The sequence below is a fragment of the Tamandua tetradactyla genome, chromosome 4 (genome assembly GCF_023851605.1).
Source record: "Tamandua tetradactyla isolate mTamTet1 chromosome 4, mTamTet1.pri, whole genome shotgun sequence".
In the NCBI taxonomy this organism is placed as follows: domain Eukaryota; kingdom Metazoa; phylum Chordata; class Mammalia; order Pilosa; family Myrmecophagidae; genus Tamandua; species Tamandua tetradactyla.
The window spans coordinates 96,534,894-96,560,166 of record NC_135330.1 but is presented as its reverse complement, the minus strand read 5'-3'; the positions used below and the strand labels follow the sequence as shown (position 1 = coordinate 96,560,166).

The 25,273-nt window shown below is 37.5% G+C and overlaps 1 long non-coding RNA gene across 1 annotated transcript in view; it reads left to right on the top strand.

Moving 5' to 3' along the window:
* The first annotated feature begins 35 nt into the window (after positions 1 to 35).
* Positions 36 to 25,273, top strand: part of LOC143679212 (uncharacterized) — an 89,253-nt gene continuing 64,015 nt past the window's right edge. Inside the window, exon 1 of the long non-coding RNA XR_013173588.1 lies at positions 36 to 591. This is a non-coding gene — a long non-coding RNA (uncharacterized LOC143679212). The remainder of the gene's footprint in view (positions 592 to 25,273) is intronic.

Sequence of the window (25,273 nt, the reverse complement as noted above, 5' to 3'; positions counted from 1 at the left end):
GTCACAAATCAGGGGGCGGGGCGCTTTGGGGGAGCTGTGCGGGAGGCGCCACCCTTTAGCCAGCCCAAGACCTGGCGGCTGCGGCGGTGCTTATGGCCCCGGATTTGGGAATCACGCAGAGGCTCCGGGGCCAAGTTTCCAAACCGGCCCCGCAGTTCTGACAGACCGAGACCTAGCGCTTTTACCCGGCATCAAGGCATCTAACTCCTACGCCAAGAGATGATGCCAGCAGCCTGCCCTCCCCCACCGAAAGCACAACCCACTAGCCTCGATCTCGGACCCTGGTTGGTCTTTGCCGACAGAGCGGAGGGCATCGGAGCCGCGAGGTGGCCCCGACTGCTCAGTGAACCCGACATGCCCGCCACAGAGAGCGTGTGTGGTGTGAGAGCGCAGCGCTGCGCCAGGTGAGACATTCCGGCTGGAGGATGTGGCTTCCAGCTGAGCAGTTTCCCAGGTCCCAGGCGGGAGCCTGGCAACAGACAGGAGCTGCACCCAGCCCAGGGGGCCCAGCGGCAGGAGCGCCATGGCCGCAAGGAGCAGAGGAGCTGTTCGGCTCGCTGGACAAATACAAGGGGCCAGCTGGGAGCGGAGGTAAGTGCTGTGAGGGGACGTCTGCCTGGCGACAAGCTAGAGGCAGAGAATGTTCCTGTGGTTGGATGGCCAAGCAGGTGTCAGGCTTTCTCAATTAAGCTGTCCACATAAGTTATTCTAGGAAATGCACTAGTCAAAATATAACTTTTGTGCCAAAGAAACATTTTCTGCTTTCGTCTCACACATAAGTTAACATTTTAAAATATTAATTACCATCTATTCTCAACACCGTGTCGTATTGACATTCTTTTGTTCTTCCTCATGCAAAAACATGTTTAGATTCATGCATTTAGTCACTACCATTATACACTCTAGGCATGCCTAGATTATACCATCTCAGTCTTTATCGTATATTTTTCCTTCTGATTTCATTTGTGCCCCCCATGCTTCCTCCCTCTATTATCCTCACATTTAGCTTCATTCAGTGTTCTAACATTATTGTGCTACAATCAAGTAGTATTGTGCTATCCATTTCTGAATATTTACTAGTAGTCCTGCTGCACGATCTGTATCCCTTCAGCTCCAATTACCCAATATCTACCCTATTTCTATCTTCTGATGACATCTGTTTTTTGATGAATCCCTCCCTGTCATTCACCACTATTATTTCCAAATACACAATTTATTTTAGACTTTTTCCCCCCTTCCAGTGTTTGCACATGGAGGGAACTCAATCTCAGCAACTTTGATGATGTGAGAAAAATGTTCAGAGAATGAGGAGCGTGGTGGCGATTTTGAAAATAAATATGTGCATGGAAGGGGAATAGAAATGTGAACAGTTTTATCCAGGGGCCTATTTGGGTTTTTTTAAATTATTAATTTAAACATTTTTTTCAATACCAAAAAACACCAAACAAATGCAAACATTCTTAATTTTGATCATTCCATTCTACAGATATAATCAGTAATTCACAATATCATCATATAGTTGCATATTCATCATCATGATCATTTCTTGGAACATTTTCATCTATTCAGAAAAAGAAATAAAAAGAAAACAGAAAAAAATTCATACATACCATAACCCTTACCCCTCCCTTTCATTGATCACTAGCATTTTAAATGAAATTTATTTGGTTTTCTTCCTTATTTTTATGTCATTACTGAAATTTCCTAAATGATACAATATTTGTTATCAGACAAAATAAGTGTTTTGATTCTCCTACAGTAAATAGTGTGTTTTTGTACAGCTTGAGTCCAAGAATTCTTTTTTTGCCAAAGCCAATTTGTTCCTCCTTTATAAACCTGAAACAGTAATTGTGCCTTTAGAATTAGAATGTGCATGTGTCACTAGGGAGAAAAAAGAAGATGCCAATACAATTGCATTTGTGCCCATTAGTTTTGTGCACACCATGCATTGCATGAATTAGCTGATGCTTTGGGCCAAAGGGGGAAGAAAAACCAAAGACAAGATAATGAAATTTTTGTGGAGGCCAGCTGGGGTAGAAGTCAGTCCAGGAGAACTCTGCAGATGTGGGGCTGACTGAGATGAGGAGGCATGCCAGTGGGGATGGCATGTCCAGACAGAAGGCTCAGGGCACCTGAGGGACACTTCATGCTGGAAGGGTTCAGTCACAAGGCTGGAGCTGAAGTGCCAAGGGGTGCACATGGACAGATTTATACAATCCCAACTTTGCCTTCCATGCCCTGAAGAGTGATGATATTGCTGAAGATGCTCACATATCAGTTTCAAACTATTCCCATATTTTAACTTTCAATTCTTTGTTCTATATGTACCAAAACTTGCTTTGGAAAGGCAGGGCCTATTTTCCAGTAGTTTATTTTGATAATGTCTCATTTTTACCTAGAAGCCTCTAAATGTTTATATTTCAGACTCATAATTCCTGCCTAAAATAATATTTAATTAGTTTTATATCACCTCTACAACAGTGATCCTTGAAACATTTTCTCTGGCTAAAATTTCTTGCAAGAACCCCAGACCTGTAGATATTTATGTGGACATTCCACAGGTATTTAAATTCATGATGCCCTGGAGGCACTCATTATCTTCCTTTCCCACCATCCACAACCCCACTGCCTCAGAGACTGGGAGTAGAGCTTTCATAACTTTTTTTCCCACCTGACCCACAAAGTTCTAAATTACTAATTTTCATTTCTCATTTTATCTCATGGCAATTTTTTTGTCATTGGGATAACATATCAGTTAGTTATGCCACAGGAGAAACAAATTCCACCCTTATTTGGTCTGGTAATGTAATTACATTGCTATATTTTCTGAAGATTCCATTCATATTTTCCAAAATAAACCCATTTTAAGGTTTGTAGTCTGAACTCATGCAAACTCCTTTATTTTAAAGGGCACATGGATTTCTTTAGTGTTTTATAATATTCAGCAGGCCTAGGAGAAATTTTGCCTCCAAATTTTCCAAACACAAGGAATGTTTCTATCAATTATTAAAGGCATCCCTCTAATTTTGTAAATTCTCTTCTTTGGTGTCTCAACTGACATAGAAAACAATCATGAAAACTCAGTGATGTATAGACTAAGTGAACTTTCACACCCATTGCAGAATTCAAGGGACATATTCTGAAGGGACAGATTTTGTCACTTTGTGATGATCATCTGTCTTTAAGTAGGCTAGTAAATTGTGTTTTTTCTTGAAAAAACACAACTGATATATTGTAAAGATTATAAAACAATTATCAAAATATAATTACTTGACTTGCTATAATTCTTTATTCTTCATTCACATTAATCATGTCTATGCACCTCTATCACCCTTGATGAAACCTGGCCTGGTGGTTCCCAGTAGATTTCAGCACTGGACATTGGATTAACAGCATTTTATAGCAAGTGTTTTCATTACACTTATTCAGGCAGCACCTTGTCATCTGAAAATATATATTATCTTCTATTCATTTTTTTTCTCAGAATAGTTGTGAATCACTCAAAGCTGATGAAGAAATTTGGGATGGAATGCTGTTGTTTAATATTGCCCATTGCATTCTTCCCTATTTTTTTTATACAATTGAGATGCAAGATGCAAACATTTCAATATTCCCAAGAAAGTCTCAAGAATAGTGGACAGAGAAAGAGCCAAAAGCCATAGGGTTTTGCCTGTTGTGGTGAGAAAGTTGGGCTCTCAGGAGGTTAGCAGGGATCCTCTGACTGGAGAGCAGCTGAGAATAGGGATGTCCCTGCAGAGGCCAGGATGATGAGTCACTGTACCCGAGATCCACCCAGATGGCCTACATCTGGGCAAACATCAGTGCCCCAGGCAGCAGTGCCCCCACCAACCCATGTGGCCATGCCATAGAGTTTTATATGAACATCCTGGAATTTAGAAGCCACCTCAGGATGAAAAGTGCTGAGGGGATAATGAATTGAGGTGGCATGCACCTAAACTCAGTCTGCCTTCTGGGACCTTTCCACTCACAGCTTCTCAAATGGGAATAAGACAATGATCTTATTCTTTTCTCCTGAAACTTAGAATCTATTTTTCTCTTTTCTGCTTGACACATTGAAATGCATTTACAAACTAAGAAAGTCACCACCTCCTTGGAACCAAAGATGAGTGTTTTATACTTACCCTCACCCTTGTTTCTAGTTTCACCCTGTCTTCTTCTACATAAAATTTCAAAAGGGTGATGATAAATATCTAAAAAGCTGTCTTTATTTAGTATCCTGGTAATTTACTGAAATGATTATTGAATTTGGAACCTGGTGTCTTTATTTTATTTATGCCACTGTCCTGTGACCTTGAACACATAATTAATTGGTCTACACCTTTGTCTCTTCATCTATAACAGGTAAATTTGTATTTCATGATCCCTGATATACCTTAGCTCTAGAGTCCAGAGTCTCTTTTTCTTTCTTTTCACTTTAATTATGATTGACTCTCTTTTTACAACTTGGTATAATCTGCAAATTTGATTTTGCTTTTTAAGTACTTATTGAAATAAAACACTGAGAAAGAGAAAAGTTGGCATCCTGGACTGGTGCTTACAGTTAGGTTATGTTATTCTCCTGATGAACATAAAAAAATCTCACAGAACATCCATATTAGACAATATCACTCTGATAAAGTGATACAAAGCAAGGTCATTGTGCACCCACAAAATATCAAACACACCCTCCCCTTGCTAATGAGTGACCACTCTTTCTTTGCCAATCACATTTTTATCCTTATTCTGATCTGTCTTTCCTACAGATAAGGTTTATTGAGGGACCGAATCATGCAATTGCCCCATTCCTGACAATCCAGAGCAGCACTCCACTTCCTTAAACCTTCTGCAACTTTTCTCAGCCAAAACCCAAGTCATATAGCAGATTTTCCCCTGGTGAGCATTCCCCCCTCACTGCAACAAATGGTACATCCCTTTGGTGGAAGGGGTGGGCATCACTGATTTAAAACAAAACATGTCCTGGGACAAAGGCAAGGACAAATCCTGAGAAAGGGACTTAGAGCCCCCACTCCTTCTCGCCATTGGTCCTGAAGGCAGTAACATCATCGTGGTGGCTCAACCACATAAATCCACCTGATTGTATATTCCACATCTTTCTATTTTCTTCACAAAGATGTCAGCAGGAACTTTCTCAAATTAACCTGTTATGTTCAATTATATGATATCTTTAATATTGTCCTGATTTTTTTCATTGTTGAATTGTTTGGTTTGTATATTACATATTTTACCATTAGGAGGTGGGGGAAACATGATTGTAGTTTCATGTTTTTAGTAGTTTTTACTTGCTTGCTAGTTTTTAGTAAAACCATGTCAGAAACTACAAGCTCCCTACCAATATGATATCTTCCTTGTTTTTGGTTGATCAAATTCTCCCTTTAAAAATCAACAATTTTTGCCATCCCAATATGGAATATTATTTTTACTTAAAGCGTCTTGAGTTCCTTTTATGCCCTTATCCACTTTTTCTTCAATTCCCTTATTAATATGTTTATTAATTCATTACATTTAAAGCTAAAAGACAAAGCACAAAGTAAAATGACTCATTGTCAGGTTCTCTTTCTCTGTCATGTAAATTCTGCAGCATCTATCATAAGCAGTAGGACTGACACAGTCCTTTATACATTTACTGTTCTAATTATGACCAAGGACCATTAATAATTAATTACCAAAATTAACTCACTAGGTGCTTAAGAAGTGTGAACTAGGTCTAAAGCTGTTAACTAGGAAAGGATCAAAAGGGAACACAAGGACCCACAAAACAACTACAGGAAGCAGCAGCTTTGCTGGGCATGGGGGAAATGGACACAGGTTGGAGTTGTTTTGGCCTTGAAGTTGGGGGAAGTAAGGGCCTGCAAACCTGGTGCTCAGACTTCTTAGGAGAGGACAGCTGCTGGGTGCAATGAGCCCACTTTTGCAGGTGAGGGATAGCTGCAAACTGTATTCAGATGCTGCTCCCTGAAGGTCCCACTCTGCTGAGGTGAGTCAGTACTGCTGGCTGATACTCACAGGAGCTGTAATAGACATTCACTGGAAAAGGAGCATCTCTCTTCCCCCAGCCTCACAGCTGGGGTACCTCTTTGGCTGAGTCAAATGGGTGCATCGACATAGCAGCATGGGGTCTGTAGAACTCCAACTGGTATCACAAAATGAATCCCAAGAAGGCAGATTTGGAGCTGAGAAACACAAGCTTAATAACTGGCACAAACCCTACTGCAAAGCTTCAATTTTGGCTTTTATTTTTGTCCTAGTTTAAATGTTCTTCTTTTCCATCTTTATATATATCCCACCACTTGTTAACTTCTTAAGCTGTTTTTTTCTAATTCCCAAAATCTATTGATGGTTCCTGGTCAGAATTATGATTTCCAGTTTATGTGATCACCATGTCCTCATGTTCCTTTGGCTTCCTTTGACCAAATCATCCTGGTAAGTCATAATTAAACACAGAGATAGTTCTCTTCATTGGTTCCTCTTCTTTCTGAAATATGTCACTTTAACTTTCCTCGGGGTTATATATGCACTCATAAATCTGCTCACCTCCTCCTGAGTCCACCACCACCTTGCAATTTAGATGGAGCATACTATTTGAATATTCATAAAACATTTAATGAAAACTCTGGCTAGCTTCTAGAAAGCTATTTTCCTAGCAATAAATACAAAAACCCATGATTGTATCTCTTCACAGAAAATTGATTTTCTTCTTTGTATTCAGCCAATTACTTGCCTAACTTTTCTTGCATTAAAACCATTTGTTTTTTCTCTTTGAATATAATGATTAAATTTACAACTTCAAATCATGTGACTTTATTTTGTTCCTAATTCAGCATCTATACCTCTTCTCTTCCACTGTTTCATCCTCTGTGCTTAGGTCCTGTCACCACTACAATGATTATTCCTATTCTATTTGACTGTCTCCTCTATTTATATCTCCCAATCCCCCACTGCCACAACCCCTTTCTTCCACTTTGGCTGATCCTACATCTTCAGAACTTAACATCCTGTCTCCTTCTTTCAGCAAGAACTCTTCCTTTTGCTGCACATGGGCTGCTTCTCCCCTGTTACCACAGGTGCTTGTTTTCACCCTTACTTTTCCCACCACCTTCCTGCCTGCAGCTCCTCCTCACTGTCTTTTCAGTTTTGGCAGATGAAGGATTCACTTTCACTAACCTCTATTGAGCAAGGGTTGCTGATTCATCATTCCTTTTTTGTTTGGGCCTGGAACATGGAAATCCACCCAACTGAACTTCTGTCATTCTAACACCATTTGGTTTTCAGTTACTTGCTGAAAGAAATTGTTCTTCATCACAAACATAATACTTGCTTTAAATGGAAGGTGCAAACATTGCTTTCTTACATGTAAAACATATTTTATTACCTTATGTTAAATCATTTTTAAAAACTTGTTTGTCTCTATGTATGTACACTTTATCATTGGCTTTTACATATACAGAATGTTCATCTCTCTTTACAGAGAATAAAATTCTTCTAGTAAATGGATAACCACACTTCCCTGTTTCCACAATTACTTAACAATTGGATTCTCCAGCACAAACTTTATGTCAGTCAGCCATATACAGGAACTGTTCAAATAATGCAAAATTAGATATAAAAATAACAAATTCTGCAGTGACAAGAAAATGGAATCTGTCCAAACTCCTCAAGCAGCAGAGATTCATTTCCTCCTGACATACAAGTACCAAAATCAAATCTCTCTGATAATCTAAATCGAATATCACACTCCCCACTTCCCAGAGTTGGTACTACTATATATTTTTTCTGCAAGTTTATTCTAAATGAGTTAAAAATAATTACAGTACTTTAAATTTTCCAAATGCTTTCAAATATTTGATTAGTGTAGTATGATAAATCAGGATAGAAAAGGAAAATTTTTTTATGTAACTGGTGAAAAATTAGGAAAGATGTTAAATTGTTAGTTCACAGAAGTGTGACAAAACTAAGATTAAATTTAGCTCTTCTAATTATATATGCCCTTTCCAAATACATAAGGGAGACTTAGTGTCCTTACCACATCATGTCATGGTAGCTAGATCCCTACACAACTTGAGAAAAAAATTGAAATGAAAATATATATATATATCTTCCATTAGACATTGTCATGAAATGTTACAAATTCTTTTGGAAAGTCACTTGGCAATGGACATCAAATACCATAAGTACTGTTTTTCTTTTCACCCTAATTATTCTTTTCCATAATTCCATCTTGAAGGTTAATCTGAAATACAAAACTTATTCATGCACAACTTTATTCACTGCAGAGTGTTTAAAATGGAATCCAACTACTTAACAACTATGGAGGAGAGGTTAAACAAATAACAGTAAGTCTCCAAGGGGGAATTTTGTGTAGCTGTTAAAAGAGGCCTATCATCAGTTTCTATTATCATGAAAATTATTATTCTATAAATGCTCATTGAAAAAGATAAGATTCAAATTTACATGTAAATTATCATCACAACTACCACATACCTACATCTAATTCATTTTTTCATTTGTATACATTTGGAGTGGTTTCTGTTATGTTTTGTATCTGAAATAAATTATTAAGTTGGTCTTGTAGCTTCTAATTAGTGGCATCCTGCACAAGGAAAAATATTTTTTTAAAATGCATAAAGAGAACTATGCAATAAAAGTTAAAGAATGTGGAAACTTATTTGAAGTAGTAAAATATGGATAATTTCTCCTTTCACCATTCTATATTTCCACCCAAATCTGTAACAACAAACAATGATAGCACATAAACTTCCACTGATGGGTCTGCCTTTGTCCACTTACTCACAGAAATGATATACATTTTCTTATCACCCCTCTTCGTTCTATTATGGAAACAATGTTTTTAAATCAGAAGTATGTTATGTCTTTCTATTAGCTCTTCCTATATTTCATGTTTTATCCCTGTCTATTGTCTTTTTAGTTTGAATTCTGGTCTTGTTTTGTTTCATTATATTTGCTTCCCAAGGTTGAAAATAACTCATAAAAATTTTGTTCTGGATTCTCGCTTCCACTCTCCTCATGGAACCCATTCTCTGCTCTGGCCTGCCAGGTCGCATATACTGACAATTTCTCAGATCATCTCTGGACCACAGTGCATAGAAAAGAAACATCTCTTAAAGTTTTTCAGCCAAAATTCCCAGTGCCCGGCACCACATAAGATCAAACCTTCAGGAGTCTGTTTCTATGAGGACCTGGGGAGGCTCCTGGGAAGAAGTTGGTATTAAGTAGACAGAAAAGGCTTCCCATGTCTATGTGTGATAGGAAAAGCTTTGTAATTGGAAAGTATGTGCTTGTCATACAAATATTTCTCCTACTAGTAACATTCTGTAAGAAATGCTGGTACAAAATGAAATTACAGTTTTCATTTTGAAATTTCTTAGCTGTTTAAGCAGAAAAAAATGCATTTCCTAGAACATAAATTTTATGTGAGGGGAAGTGGAGACTTATTACCTAGGAGGTCAGCAACTAGCTGAGCCTCCAACTTAGCTAAATTAAGCTAGCTCATTTAGACTTGAGGCTAAAAACAGTTTCCCTGTGATGTTTGACCATGGAATTATGGTATCAAGTGACAAGTATTTATTAAGACCAAGATACAATGGTTCATCAGATACCACTGAGACCGAAACAGATACAGTGAGTGTGATACTCAAGTCAATGTTAACATGAGGCGAATGCCCTGGGCATCACTGAACCTAAACCCAGAGAATCAAAACTATGCTACACTATGTGAGTTTAATAATTGAGGGTTATTTTTGCATTTTTATAAAATCAATGATTGGAAATAAGTATTTTTCCTAATCTTCAGAGACAGTTTCTTAAGAAATTGGAAACCATTTGGCACCACAAAAGATAGCATAGTAAATTAGTGAGTACAGATGCTCTGAACAGGGTCGCTGGATTCAAGTCTTATTTTTGCTACTTGAGCAAATTGCTTAACCTCTCTGTGCCTCAGTCTCCTCATCTGTAAAATGGGAAAAATAATAGACCTACATCAAAATATTACTTGAGTGCATAATTTAGAAAGTGCCTAGAAAAATTCTTGGTCCATACAAAGAACTATATAAGTTTTGTTAAAAAGACAAATAAATAAGCCTTGAAATAAGGTCAAGGTTTTGCTTTGAGTCATGTTCTACTGGTTGAAACCAACACCCCCAGGGGTCTGAGCAGAGCAGGCAATTTGTGTAGTAGTTAGATTCAGATTCAACTTGACCAGGTGAAGTTGTCTGTTCTGTTGCTGTGGACATGAGCTAATGAAATGTGAACTTCATCTGTTGCTGTTTACATCTGCAATTAGCTAGGAGGCATGCCTGCTGCAATGAATGATGTTTGATTAATTGGCTGGATTCTTAAATGAGAGAGCTCAATGCAGCACAGCATAAGCAGATCAGCATTCCTCATCTCAGCACTCACAGCTCAGTCCAAGCCTTTGGAGATGGAGAAAGGAATCATCCCAGGGAAAGATGTTGGAACCCAGAGGCCTGGAGAGAAGGCCAGAAGAGATCACGCTGTACCTTCCCACATAAGAAAGAACCTCAGTTGAAAGTTAGCTGCCTTTTCTCTGAAGAATTATATGTTAACTAAATAAATCCCCTTTTATTGAAAACCAGTCCATCTCTAGTGTTTTGCATTCTGGCAGCTAACAAACTAGAACAATTTGTATTATGGCTTCAGTTTGTTTGTCACCACGTATGGCCTGAGGTTGTTGTGATGGTCAATTTTATGGGTCAACTTGGCTGTGATATTCAGTAACCATAACATAGTTCGCTAATCAACCCTAATCTTGTTGTTGTTGTGAAGGTATTATAGGTAGTGACAAAATTCGTAATCCATTGACTAAGTCAGGGAGATTATTTTAGATACTATGGGTGAGTCTGAGTCAATCAGTCAAAAGACCTTAAGAACAGAGCAGAGCTAAGGCTTCCTGGAAGAAAAGGAATTTTTCCTGTGGACAGCAGCTACCTTCCATCCCAGAGAGTTTCCCATCTGCCTTTCCTGACAGCCTGCTCTAAGGATTTCAGACTGGCCTAGCCAGTCACTACAATCACAGAAGTCAATTCCTTGTGATAAATATCTGAGTCTATATTTATTTCTACTTTAAATAGATAAGGATTATAGATAGGTTGATAGATATAGATATCAATGCAGATACAGATACAGATACTGTTCTAGTTTGCTAGCTGCTGGAATACAATATACCAGAAATGGAATGGCTTTTAAAAAGGGAAATTTAATAGGTACAAATTTACAATTCCAAAGCGAAAATATCCCAATTAAAGAAAGTCAATAGAAATGTCCAAATTAAGGCACCAACAAGAGGTTGCCTTCATTCAAGAAGGGCTGATAATGTTCAGGGTTTCTCTCTCAACCAGAAAAGCATGTGGCAAACATGGCAAGGTCTGCTAGCTTTCTCTCCAGGCTTCTTGTTTCATGAAGCTCCCTCAAGGACAGATACAGATACAGATACAGATACAGATACAGGTACAGATACAGACACAGATACAGATATAGATATAGATACAGTTGCAGATATAGTTGTAGATATAGATAGGTAGATGCCTGCTGTTTTGTTTCCCTGAGGAACTTTGTCAGATACATCTGTCAGAAGGGCTGATCTGTAGGCAGAGGGATGGATTTTGTATTTTCTTCACACATATAATACTAGAAGAACAGATGAGATCAGCTCAGAGGCAGAAACACCACCAGTGATGAGAGAGTGTCAGGCCCTAACTGAAGCTTATTGTGGAGTCAACCATGAATGCTGACAGTTTTGTGCAGGAACACTTCACTGCAAGGTGGACCTGACTGGGATCCAGGTTCCAAATACATAACCACAAATCAACTACTTGGAGAAAAACATTTGTTTGGATTAGAAAAAAATACTGCAGCAGCCATTCATGGAGTGTCAGTTAATTGAATTTCCAATGGGTTGGGGGAAGTTGGAAGGAGGAAAAATGTCAGAAGTTAATCACAATTTTGAACTTTACTCACTACTCTATTGAGCCATCTCATTAGAATTTTGATCTGTGGGGAAAGTAACCAGGTTCATATGCTTCTGTTAAGCTTCTTTGGGTCCAAACAGCAAACAAAGGATACAACTAAGAAGAATTAAACTGGGAAATCATTCAGGTCTCTGGAGACAGAGATGACAGGTGAGACCCAGTGAGTCACATTAAGCCCTGTGCCAGCTTCCAGCAGACCAAATCAGTTTGAAGTCATTCAAAAATAAATTGCTAAATTCCACTCAAAATGAAATTGCCAAGGAACAGTATTGTCATCAGGAAATTATGAAACAATACTTCATAATAGTATAATATATAATATAATACGTAACAATATAAAGAATTAGAAAATGATAATTTATTCTTATTATATGGCATATTTTCAGTTCCATATGTCTTTTTATGGGACTCAAACCTGGGTCTCCTGCACAGCAGGTGAGAATTCTGCCTGTTGAGCCACTGTGGCCTTCCCAGTTCCAGATGCTTTTAATCTGCTAAATGTCAGGTTATCTAAATCATATTGTAGTCTGCATTTCAACTTTAAAAATCAAATTCAGTATTATTCAATGAGGTAATTAAAATTGTTTGGTAGAAATTGTACCAGTTCAAAACTTTTCTATTCTGAGCACTATTCTACAAATTTTAAGTCATATGTGTGTAAAAGTAAATTCACCAAAAATGTTGACTTGTTCCTATCAGAAAATGCTGAGTCATTCTTATCAGAAAATAATGACCCATTTCCACCAGAAAAAAAAACAAGCTTGGTTTCTTTGATTGTAAAAAGAAATAAAAACTGCATTAAGTTTAAAACCTGTAATTTATGTCAAACAAATAGAAATAAAATGAAATCTGAAATTAAAACCAAAGAAAAGTTATTTGTATCTTTGAGATCTTCAGATTCCAAATTAGCTGAATTATTTTTAAGAGGAAGAATGCAAGATCAAAGTCATGAATAAAATTGAAGCCAAAACCTTATCTCATATAAAACAGGCCACTGAGGGATATTCTATGATTTTAACTCTCATTTGGGACAGAGATGAAGGCATGATGCTGGCTGTAAAAACATTTGGAATAAAGTTACATTTGTTCAATTCTTATGGAAACCTAAAGAGAGTCATTTGTAAGATTTTATACCTTGTCAGGTATGACATTAATCAGGTTCCTACAAATTTGAAGGATGTGCTTTCCTAGAGTGAAAAAAAAAAAACCTCATAAACTGTTTTGACCACTGTGAGTTGTTTTTGTTTTGTTATGCTTTGCTTGAAATAAGCACTATACAAGAGGTTCTATCTTTTAAAACAATGACTAAATAATAAGGAAAGGCTTTATTTATAGCTGAAAACATGTGACAGGGAACAAAATGTGGCTTGAATAAAGTATGTGTCTGTTTTGATAAAGGACAGAAGTTCTTGCCTTTGATAAGGAACTAATTGTAACTTGTCATCACAGAATGTCAAACTTTTAGAATTGCCCCATAGTTCATGGATTATCTTTTGGAATGCAAGATTTGTAGAAATATACATATTTTCCATGACCTGAGAGATGCTCCAAGATCAAGTAGCTAATGGGGAAACATCACTTTCACCTGTTCAAAGTCTCCTTATGGTCACCTCCCACAGGTTGGAATTAGCTGAGCCAGTGTGTTTCACACTTTTATGACTCAGTATAATTAATTAATTTTCCATCTATTCAGCTTGTTTTATTCTGTGGAGGTGCAACAAGAGTGGTGATTAATATATTTTACTGCATACTTAACAAAACTGAGTGATAAGATATTAAATCTGGAATTAGCTTCTGTCCAGAGCCTTCCTAAATCTATAGGGTTGAATGTGTTAATAGCTAACTGCCTCTACCAGGCAGCTCTTATTTTTTAATTAAAATTTTTTTTAAATATAGCAACAAACAAACACTAACATCTTAACTTATGATCATTCCATTCTACATATATAATCAATAATTCACAGTATCATCACATAGTTGCATATTCATCATCATGGTCATTTCTTAGAACATTTGCATCAGTTCAGAAAAAGAAATAAAAAGACATTGGGAAAAAATTCATACATACCATACCCCTTACCTCTCCCTTTGATTGATCACTAGCATTTCAATCTAAATTTATTTTAACATTTTCTCCCCCTATTATTTATTTTTATTCCTTATGTTTTACTTGTCTGTTGTTAAGGTGGATAAAAGGAGCATCAGACACAAGGTTTTCACAATCACCCATCACATTGTGAAAGCTTTATCATTATACAGTCATCATCAGGAAACATGGCTACTGGAACACAGCTCTACATTTTCAGACAGTTCCTTCCAGGCTCCTCATTACATCTTGACTAACAAGGTGATATCTATTAAGTGTGTAAGAATAACCTCCAAGACAATCTCTTGACTATATTTGGAGTGTCTCAGCCATTGATACTTTATTTTGTCTCTTTTCACTCTTCCCCATTTTGGTCAACAAGGTTTTCTCAATTCTTGATGCTGAGTCTCAGCTCATTCTCAAATTTCTGTCCCATGTTGCCAGGAAGGCCCACACCCCTGGGAGTCATGTCCCACATAGAAGGAGGGCAGTGAGTTTACTTGTGTTGGCTGGAGAGAGAGGCCACATCTGAGCAACAAAAGAGGTCCTCTTGGGAGTTACTCTTAGGTCTAATTTTAAGTAGGCTTGACCTATCCTTCATGGGGTTAAGTTTCATATGAACAAGCCCCAACATTGGGGGCTCAGCCTATTGCTTTGGTTGTACACACTGCTTGTGAGAATATGAAGAATTCGACTTAGGGAAGTTGAATTTTCCCCTTTCTCACCATTCCCTGAAGGGGACTTTGCGAATACTTTTTTATTCATTGTTCACATCACTCTGGGATTTCTCAGGGCATCACTCTGGACAGACCAACAAAATCTCATGCCCTACTCAAGGTTCCATGCACTTATGGTGTTCAATTAAGCTGTCTACATAAGTCATATTAGGAAATGCACTAGTCAAAATATAAATTTTATACCAAATAAACATTTTTTTGCTTTAGTCTCACATATAAGTAAAAATTTTAAAATATTAATTACCATCTATTTTCAACTTCATGTGTAATGATATTCCTTTGTTCCTCCTCATGGAAAAACATTTTTAAAATTTGTACAGTCACTATCATTAGTTACAATATTCCTAGATTATACCATCTCATTCTTTGTCATCTATCTTTCTTTCTGATTTCATTTGTGCCCCCAGCCCTCCTCCCTCTATCATTCTCACATCACCTTCATTCAGTGTTTTATCATAATTGTATTACAGTTAGTTAGGTGTCCTAACTGTAATTAGTTATGCTATTGTGCTATTCATTTCTGAGTTTTTACAATCAGTATCTCTTCACCTCCAATTACCCAATATCTTATCCAATTTCTATCTCTTGATGGTCTCTGTTACACATGAAATTCTCCAAGTTTATTCATTAATGTCAGTTCATATCAGTGAGGCCATATAGTATTTGTCCTTTTGTTTCTGGCTAATCTAATTTAAATATATCATCCCACTGTCTTCTCACCTCCATGGTTTCTGCTGAGAAATCTACACATAGTCTTATTGGGCTTCCCTTGTATGTGATAGGTTGCTTTTCTCTTGCTGCTTTCAAGATTCTCTCTTTTTCTTTGACATCTGACATTCTGATTAGTAAGTGTTTGGAGTACATCTATTTGGATCTGTTCTGTTTGGGGTACACTGCACATCTTGGGACTGTAATTTTAAGTCTCTCATAAGAGTTGGGAAATTTTCAGTTTTAATTTCATCCATTGGTTTTTCTCCTCCTTTCCCCTTCTCTTCTACTTGTGGGACACCCACAACATGTATATTCATGTGCTTCAGGTTGTCATTCAATTCCCTGAGTCCCTGCTCATATTTTTCCATTCTTTTTCCTATATTTTCTTTTGCTCGTCAGATTTCAGATGTTCTGTCCTCCAGTTCACTAATCATATCTTCTGCCTTTTGAAATATGACATTGTAGGTTTCCATTGTTTTTTCATCTCTTCTACTGTGCCTTTCATTCCCATAATTTCTTTGATTTGTTTTTACACTTTTGACTTCTTCTTTTTGTTCATCTCTTGCCTTCTTTATATCCTCCCTCAATTCACTGATTTGATTTTTGATGACATTTTCCATGACTGTTCAAACATTCTGAATTAATTGTTTCAACTCCTGTGTCTCATTTGAATGGTTGGTTTGTTCCTTTGACTGGGCCATATCTTCAATTTTCCTAGTGTGATTCATTATATTTTGCTGGCTTCTAGGCATTTAATTACCTTAATTAGATTATTCTGGAGATTGTCTTCACTTCTTTTAGCCAGGATTTTCATGCTGATGACTTTGTTGCCTATCTGTTCTTTAACATTCAATTCAGCTTATTCTGGACCACTAGCTTAAGTTTTGTTTAACAGACTGGAATTTTTCAGTTCTTATTTTCTTGTTTCTTGGCCTGCCTGTATGGGCCTTTACCCCCAACTCTTAGGAGTGTCTACTTAGGTAATATAGACCCCAGCCAGATTTTCTCAGGCCAAGTTGACCTCCTGTCAGGAGGAAAGAGTCACCTGCATCAGTTTTCCCTGAGGGTGAGACCCAGCAATTTGAAAGACATTCCTGTGAAGTCTCTGGACTTTTTCTTATCCTGCCCAGTATGTGGTGCTTGTCTGCCTGTGGGTCCCACCAGCATAAGGTGATGTGGTACCTTTAACTTTGGCCGATTCTCCCAATGGGGGTGTGGTGGAAACATAGGAGAAGTTGTAGGCTGGCTTCAATAGCTTCAGTTTTCAAATCCCTGGGGTCTGAATTCCTTGAGGGAGGGAATCCACCTGAGCTGGGCCCCACCCCTCTCCTGAGGAAGACACAGGTTTGAGACAAGCCCTCAAACGAGCTTGTTTCTGCCTTTGCCTGGGGCATTTGCAGCCTGAGAAGCCCTGGCACTATATCCAAGGGCATTCAGGCCATTGTAGATACACAGCCACAAAAAGAAAGAAAAAAATCCTTCTCACAGCAGGACCCCCATTCCTCAGATTTGCTAATCAAGAGCATAAGTTGGTCTGTCTCTTTGTGTACCTTCAGATCCCTTTGGCCCCTCCTTTCCTTTAAGGCCCAGACCCTTTCAAGTATTATGTGCTATCCAATCTAAAAATCCTGTTTCTGTTTTTCTTTTTTCTTTTTCTGTCAGCCCTGCCACCTTGGCACTGGGGCAAAAATGGGCAACCTCTGCTTTGACCAGGTTCAGCTGAGGTGGGGGCCTATTTGTAGCAGTAAGAATTTGTGAATTCAGTTGTGCTCAGCCCCTGCTGCTGGTAGTCTTCCTCCTTTCCCCTCTGGGAAGCAGCCTGTCAGGGAGGGGCACCAGCCACCACAGCTTGGGGAGCTCATGGTTCTGGGGGGGGGGGCTCGCAGCCAGTTCAGCTGATCCAGACTAGGTTATTCTGTGTTTCTGGTCACTGACGTGGCTCCAGAAGTTGTTCTGTCCTATTCCTGGCTATCTAGTAGCTGTTCTGGAGGACTAACTATTCCCACACCTCACTAAGCCACCATCTTGGCACTCCCCTCCAGGCAGCTTTTCTAAGCAGTTTTGTGTCTTAATTCTTAGGGCTCCAGGTTCATCACTGCTCCTGCTCTGCAGAGGAAGTAATAACTTTATGGTAGTTTGAAAGGATTTATTTTCCCTAGAAAACCCATGTTTAATCTTAATCAATCTTGTGGAGCAACCATTTCTTTTAATCCCTATTCAATAGGCTGGAAACTTCATTAAGTTATCTCCACGGAGGTGTGACTCACCCACTTGAGAGTATTAACCTTTCATTAGAGGGAGATGTAACTCCACCCATTGCAGGTAGGTCTTGATTAGTATGCTGGAATCCTTTAAAAGAGGAAATATTTTGGAGAAAGCTTGAGAATGATGAGGCAGCCACAAGAACTACCAGAGCCCATGCAGCCAGAGACCTTTGGAGATGAGGACAGAAAATGCCCTCTGGGGAACTTCATGAAACAAGAAGCCTGGAGAGAAAGCTAGAAGATGTCACCATGTTTGCCATTTGCCTTTCCACTTGAGAAACAATCCTGAACTTCATCAGCCTTTCTTGAGTTAAGCTAACTATTTATTGGTGCCTTAGTTCAAACATCTTTATAGACTTGCTTTAATTGGGATATTTTATGGCCCTAGAACTATAAACTTGCAACTTATTAAATTCTCCCTTTTAAAAGCCATTCCATTTCTTATATATTGCATTCAAATGAGAACACACTTTAACAACCCATAAGGCTGGAGCTCAAGGAATCCTATAGCTGAACCATTACCTGCAAGGACTTTGAGTACTATTTCCAAAAGTGAAAAGCAATCTTTTTCCTTACAAAATACTTATTTGATACAATTTAATGAAATTTACTTTTAAATGTGGCAATTTTTGAATGGTCCTACTTAAAAATTTTGGTTTATCCCATTAATTTCTGGTGGAAATAAGAATAGATGGTTTTGAAACTATGCAAATAACTCATTGCCATGAAAAGTAGTTTTTATATTATCTGCTCATTTTGAGGAGAAAACTAATTAATACATGTAACCATTTTCTACAGAAGAAAATCTTTAATTTCTGATAATTGTTAGGTTACAATATCAACTATATTAAAATTCCCTATAGGATATTTCCCCTGAATTCTGAGTGGTCAATTGATGCAAGATACCATTCAAAATTAGTTTCATTTAAATTTGCAAAGTAGTGCCTGTTAAATAGAGGGTTGGAAAGGAAAAAGTAACTTATGGCCATGAAAATATATAACAGCTAAATTTCCCTTATATCTCTTACATTCAATCATACATACTTACTTATTTATAGCTAGGATTTGGCTGAGCATTCTGCTTTCATGGAGCCATCTGTTCTAGACTGATTGTCTCCTGGATATGCCAACCCAATCTCCTGATTCAGTCTGTCAAGGGTCAGTGCTGCCAGTTGACTCTGGAGACCTATGTCCTGAATTTGAGTGGTAAACTCTACTCTGAATTTGGGAAAGTCAATATCAGTAAGAGTTATCAGAGGAGACTGGCCAAAACCTAAAGAAAAGAAAATGATTACCGTCATGATAGCAATGTTAACTAGAGTAATTATACTTTAAATTTAAAACATCAGAAAGTAACATTAATTACAATGAGTGTGAGCTCTTGAGAAGGACTTCAGATTTTTTTTCTTGAAAAGGTTTTACAAACATTGACAAAAACCACACAAAGGCAGAAAAAGTTAACACATCCTTGTCTGAAGGCTTTCTCAAATGCACAAGACAAGGCAAAAATCATCCCTTGAGCCAGTTACAAGGAAGTGAGAGCCAGTCACTGGGGTTTCTTGAAATTCTGTAGCCATATAACAGAGAATAAAGAGAAGTACAAATATCAGCCACTCATGGAGCAGGCTTAATAGTGCTTAAGGCAAGACTAACCCATATGTACATGAAGATGAATTAATCAGAAATAGAATTAGTGAGAGTAAAAACTATACCTGTATCTATCAAGAATCACATCAGAGGCCATGAAAAGTGAGCTCAGGCACAGGTGCCCAGAGGATGCATTTCTTGAAGTATGCATTTGGTCAGTTCCAGGGTAAACCTGGGGGAATCTTAAGAGGACCTCCAGAAATGATATAAGTAGGAAATGAATAGGCAGAAGTACACATAGGCAATTCAGATGAACAAGTGGAGACTTTCTGACTATGATATTTCTGCTAGTAAAGCCCTATGCAAAGCAATTCAATTTTCAGAAGTGGGTTTCAGAAATAAGGAGTGGGACTGTGTTTATAGTTCAAGTACCTATATATCCATCATCAATTCTGATTAGACAGCATTTGGATAAGTTTTGATAAAAAAGAAGCTACAATCTTTCCTAGAAAAAATAGCATATTTCTGAATGTCGTGTTCAAAATTTCAGATAGTAAGAGCCAGTTGAGGGAAAGAGAAAGAAAAAGGAAGCAAATAAGAGTGAAAAAGAAAAATATATAAATATGGTATAATAATAATAATGAAATGAGTACATTTTATTGAAAAGCTCTTTCTGTGTTCATGAAGACAAAAACCTTTTCTATAATCTTGTAAAAAATAAAATGAAATCTGAGCTAAATAATCTTAATTGACTTTGCTGCCCAGACCCACAGTCATTCTTGTTAGGCTAATACGAAAATATACACTGGGCATGAAATGTTTATCTTGATTTTGGAGAAAATACTGTGTTTTTTCATGGTTGCTTACAGCTCTCTCATCAGTTATATCATAAAAGAACTCTGTTTTGAACAGGACTCACATTCTAAAACCAAACTGAATTGGTCCAGCTTCATCATTGGGAGACTTTTAATGCTCACTTTTGACTTAACAATATGCCTGACTTCATTCCTCATATGCCTCTAAAAGCAGGTTTTAGAAATATGAATTTGCAATTCTTTGTTTAAAATGCATCATTCTTACAATGAACAGATAAGCCTTATCAACTCAGACTTCTCAAGGGGACTGCAATTAAAGTAGTAAAATATTTTCATCTAGTGAACATTGACTGAGCACCTGTTTTGTGCTGGACATTTTGCAAAAACTGTGGACGTGAAATTATGAAGCTGTGAGTAGTGTTATTGGGCAGCTCCTCTGTAGTGAAAGAATACAAATATACCCAGGATTAATCAAATCACATAGACAGTGCCGTAATGCAAGAATAAATATAGTGCTCTGAGCATTCTGAGAGAGGCAGAACAAATATTGCTCACTTGAACTTGAGGAATGAAGAGGATGCAGTCATCCTAGGAGGGAGGGAAAACAGTATTCCAAAGAGAGGTATGAAAAATTAAAATGACCTACCACAGCTTCTCATAAAAAATATTTTAACTATCCCTGTCCCCATCCACACTGACTGCCACTCACCTAGTCTACACCGCTGTTAACTCTTAGCAGGACTTCTATGATTTTTGCTAACTGGCAGATGTGTCTCCACTCTCCTGCCACGAATCCTCCACAAAACAGCCAGAGTAAAATTTTTTGTTGAATCTTGTCTCCCCTCTACTTGAAACCCATCAGTATTTAACATTGCATGAGAATGAAGTCCAAACTCCTTTGCAGTACTTATTCTGCCCATTCTTCTCATTTCAAGTTCAACAATACTGCTCGATTCTGATAAAAATAAATATAATGCACCTCTTTAAACACTTCCCCCAACCCACTTACTCTTGAAGCCATAGTTTAAAATGTTCACATATATTTCAAAACTAGATTCCATTGTAAGTAGTATTGTATGAAGAGTATTCAGTGCTTTTTAAAGGCTATTGGCAGCATACAATTTCAGATGAAAGGTTTCTGAATTATAACTATATGGAAATATCTATTGATTTAGTAGATGTGTTTCTGAAAAAATTGAAATAAATAGTATTTCTTTAAACATGAAATCATACTTTAATTGCAAAAGGAGACTTCCTGTACTCAGGGACTAGGGAATTCAGACACGTCTTCCCAGTGAGGATAACTAGAAAAGCAATTTAAAAATTACATACATATGCTTGTAGGAAAAAGAGAGCTAACAAGGCCCTATAAAGTCATTAGGCAAGATTTGGGAGACAATGAAACCAGAGGTATGAATCAGAACTGTGAGCATACCTTTCCTTTGGAGGAGTTTGGTTTTTCCAGAGAGAGTAGGGAGGGCAAAAGCCTGAGCAGGTGTGTGGAGCTGGGGGTGCCAGTGTGAATCCAAGGCAGCCAAGAGGTTTACTTCTAAACTCTCCAGGCTGGGTGAGGAACTGATGGGTTACCAACTGGGAATATACGAGGTCTCACAGGGACTATATCCAATTTTGAATTACCTCACTGGTTTAAATTGGATTATGGTTCCAAGTGATATAATAACTCCAGATGCCAGGCATAAGCAAATACAAGCCCTTTCCTTAGGAGGATAGCATCATCCTAAACCTTGAATTATTTGTGTAAATAATTTTTCAAACATAGCATCTGGCATAGAGTGAAAAATCATGAGGCATATAAAGAGAAAAGACACAGTGTCAAGAACCAGGAAAAGTAATAAATAATAGAAATAGAGCCATTATCTGGAGATGGGGCAATATCTACACCAAATATATAACTTCACTAAGTAAAGGGTAAATGTTGACATTTTATAAGATATTGATTTAAAAAAGAGTAAAAGGGTGTAAATCTTCCAAAGTTAATAAAGGGAAAAGTTTGGACTCATAAAAAGTCAGTCAAATGAAAAGAAGTCAAGAAAGGAGAAAAAGAAATAATTGAAACAGAAAACAGCAATAATGCAGTATATGTGAAAGTAAGTATATCTGCAACAACATTTAATATAAATGAACTAGATATGCCAATTAGAAAAAAACAAAGTTTGTCACAAAGGATAGATATGACAGCATAGTATTTAAGAAAAATGACAAGTCTGGGGGAAGAGTGCCGAGAATTAAATCTCAAGCATTACCACTTGAAGCTGTGAAAACTTGGGAAAATTATGTCATCTCTTTGGGTCCCTCTTTCTTCTCTAGAAATTGGAGAATAAAATAAATGCTGTGCACACTTCCAGCAGTCATCTGGCTGTGAGTTCTTTTAGGTAAGAACCTGATGTGTTGTGTGGCACCCTTAGTACAGGAAATGTGATTTTGCTGCTCTTGTATGTCAGATTTCATTAAGTAAACTTCTCAATTTTAATCAGGCATTTATTATGTTAATACATTCCATTAGAAGTAGATATTTATTTTCCACACCTAACAATCTACCATCTTGAGAACTAATTTAAATAGATATTTTTATAGCAAATATGTGAAAACTGTGTATATTCATTAAATTAAGGATCATTCTGAATGCCAACAAAACCAAAATTGTTTCTCAAGTGGTATTTTTCTTCAGGTGCTGAGGTAACATGTTCAGTATTTAAAAGAATTAATTATAAAGATACAGACACAAGACTAATAAATTATTCCTTTGGGTACTTGATTCAATATTTCAGAACCAGTGTGGTTCTGAAATATTCTACTATTCTATTATCTGTGCTGGATTTATAAATGTTATTATTTTGTCAAGAAAAGTACCTAATCATTTGGTACAAGTCGAACAGATCCCCATATACTTCCCCCTCTCACTCACTGTTTACTGTTTGCCTCCCCAAAGAATGTTTGACATTGGTTTCAGCTGTTTCAATGATGACTGAAATAAAATTTTGAGAATTACAGTCTAGATTTCTAAACTTCAGGAAGAACTGGGTTGGTAACAGGGTGGCTGTTTTCTCATTCTTTTCTTATCAGTAAATCTGATGTTTTGGAACCTTCTCTTTTCCTATTCCTGCTTCCAGTCAACCTTATTAATATGTATTTGCTTTTTACCTATGCATACAATTTCATTCAGTGTCTTTTCTTTTTACTCATTTTGTACTAAAAAGGTGAAGATATCACTAACACTTTGTACAATAACATGAACATTGCCCTTTAGTCATGATTTTAATTTTTGCTGATGGGATAATGGGGCTGGAACCCCAAAGTTACTGCTCTTGTTGCAGTATATATAGCTAAAGAAGGTGCCCTCTGGGGCTGCAGGCTCCAGCACCAGGCAAGCACAGCACCAATGGTGGCTCCTTTGTGTCAGCACCTCCAGATAACCCCATCTTATATCCAAACTCCACCATTCATGTTGAGAACTTTGCTTTGGTTTGAGTTGTGTTTCAGTTGTCATCAGATACCCCATTTGTTTCATTCATTTCTTCCTCCAGCTCTCTAATTTTCTTTCTTTCTCAGATACATGAGGTTTGAGAATTCAAAATGGGTCACATGGCCAGCAGCTTCCTCTTGTGCAGTGAGCCTTCTTTTCTATCCATTCACTAGGGTATCCAGCTAAGGACAGAGTGGTACCCTCAGATGAGGCCAAAGACCTGGTAAATAGTTGGTTTCCAAAAGTTATTTTGTCTGACTGCAGCATCATGGAGTTATCTCACTCTAAATCTCCTCTATTTCTGCTTCTTATATATATACTTGTACTATGGACCTGTGACTTTCTGTTCATGGGTAGATCTGATGAAGTGACCACTTAGAGACACTTTATAGGAACAAAATTGCACTTAAGAAAGGTGGAGGGATTCAAATTTGCTACTTCGAACTGCTAGATGAAAATTTGCTTCAACAATGGCTTCACTTAAAAAATAAAATGTCGGGCGGGCCGCGGTGGCTCAGCGGGCAAAGTGCTTGCCTGCTATGCCGGAGGACCTCGGTTCGATTCCCGGCCCCAGCCCATGTAACGAAAACGGAGAAACAAAATACAATAAAACAAGAAAATGTTTAAAGATGTTTCCCTTTCTTCCTCTCTTCCTTCCTTCTATCCTTCCTTCCTTCTCTCTGTCTTTCCTTTAAAAAAAAATAAAAATAAAATGTCAAAACATTGTTAAGGGTAATGAATTCCAAACCTATAGCTCCCAGATCTTTCTGTACTCATCCCTGCTAGCATAGCTTCACTAAATAGTTCCTCTTAATGCCCTTCAGGAAAATGAGCTAGTCCAGGATTCTTTAAAGACTAAGCCTTCACTAGAGCAGAATGTATATCCTAGAATTAAACTGAATTGAGAGCTAAAATTAAAGGTATCTCCAAATAAGACCACAAACTTTTCATAGAAGAATTTAGAATTATTTTGGGCTGCATGTGATCCAGGGCTGCTTGACCTTTATCAGCTTGTAAAGATATTGGTCAGTCTCTCTGAAGCTGAATCCTGGATGTCAAAAGCTGGGTGGACTGACCCAAAAAAGGGGCTATAAAATTTCTCTTTCCACAGTGAATCTGAGACCCGAATAGGCCTGAGAAATAGTGCAACATTTCTGTAAGATTATACATGAGAGTAAACAAAATCTCAAAAATGTTCACTACAGAGCACGTGGAGAAAGCTTTAGCCTTTATGTTAAATAAGTGGCCACAATTTGTCCCATAAGCCAAGAACAAAATTATGATAAAATTATAATAGTGGAGCAAGGAGAGAGTCAGCTCTTTTATATAAACAAATGAGTTTTGTATTTCTGTTTATTATATCTGACTCATAGTTGGGAAAATGTTTAATTGAAACTATTAGCTCTGTATTTGTGTCTGTCAGTGTGTTGATGTACATTTTCCTACCTCCATATAATAGTACAAATAAAACCCTTTAAAAGAGTTCTATTCAAATCACCTAAAGATAAATTAAGCACTTATATCTAAATTAACACTCAAAGCCACAGAAATTGAGGAAGCTGAATA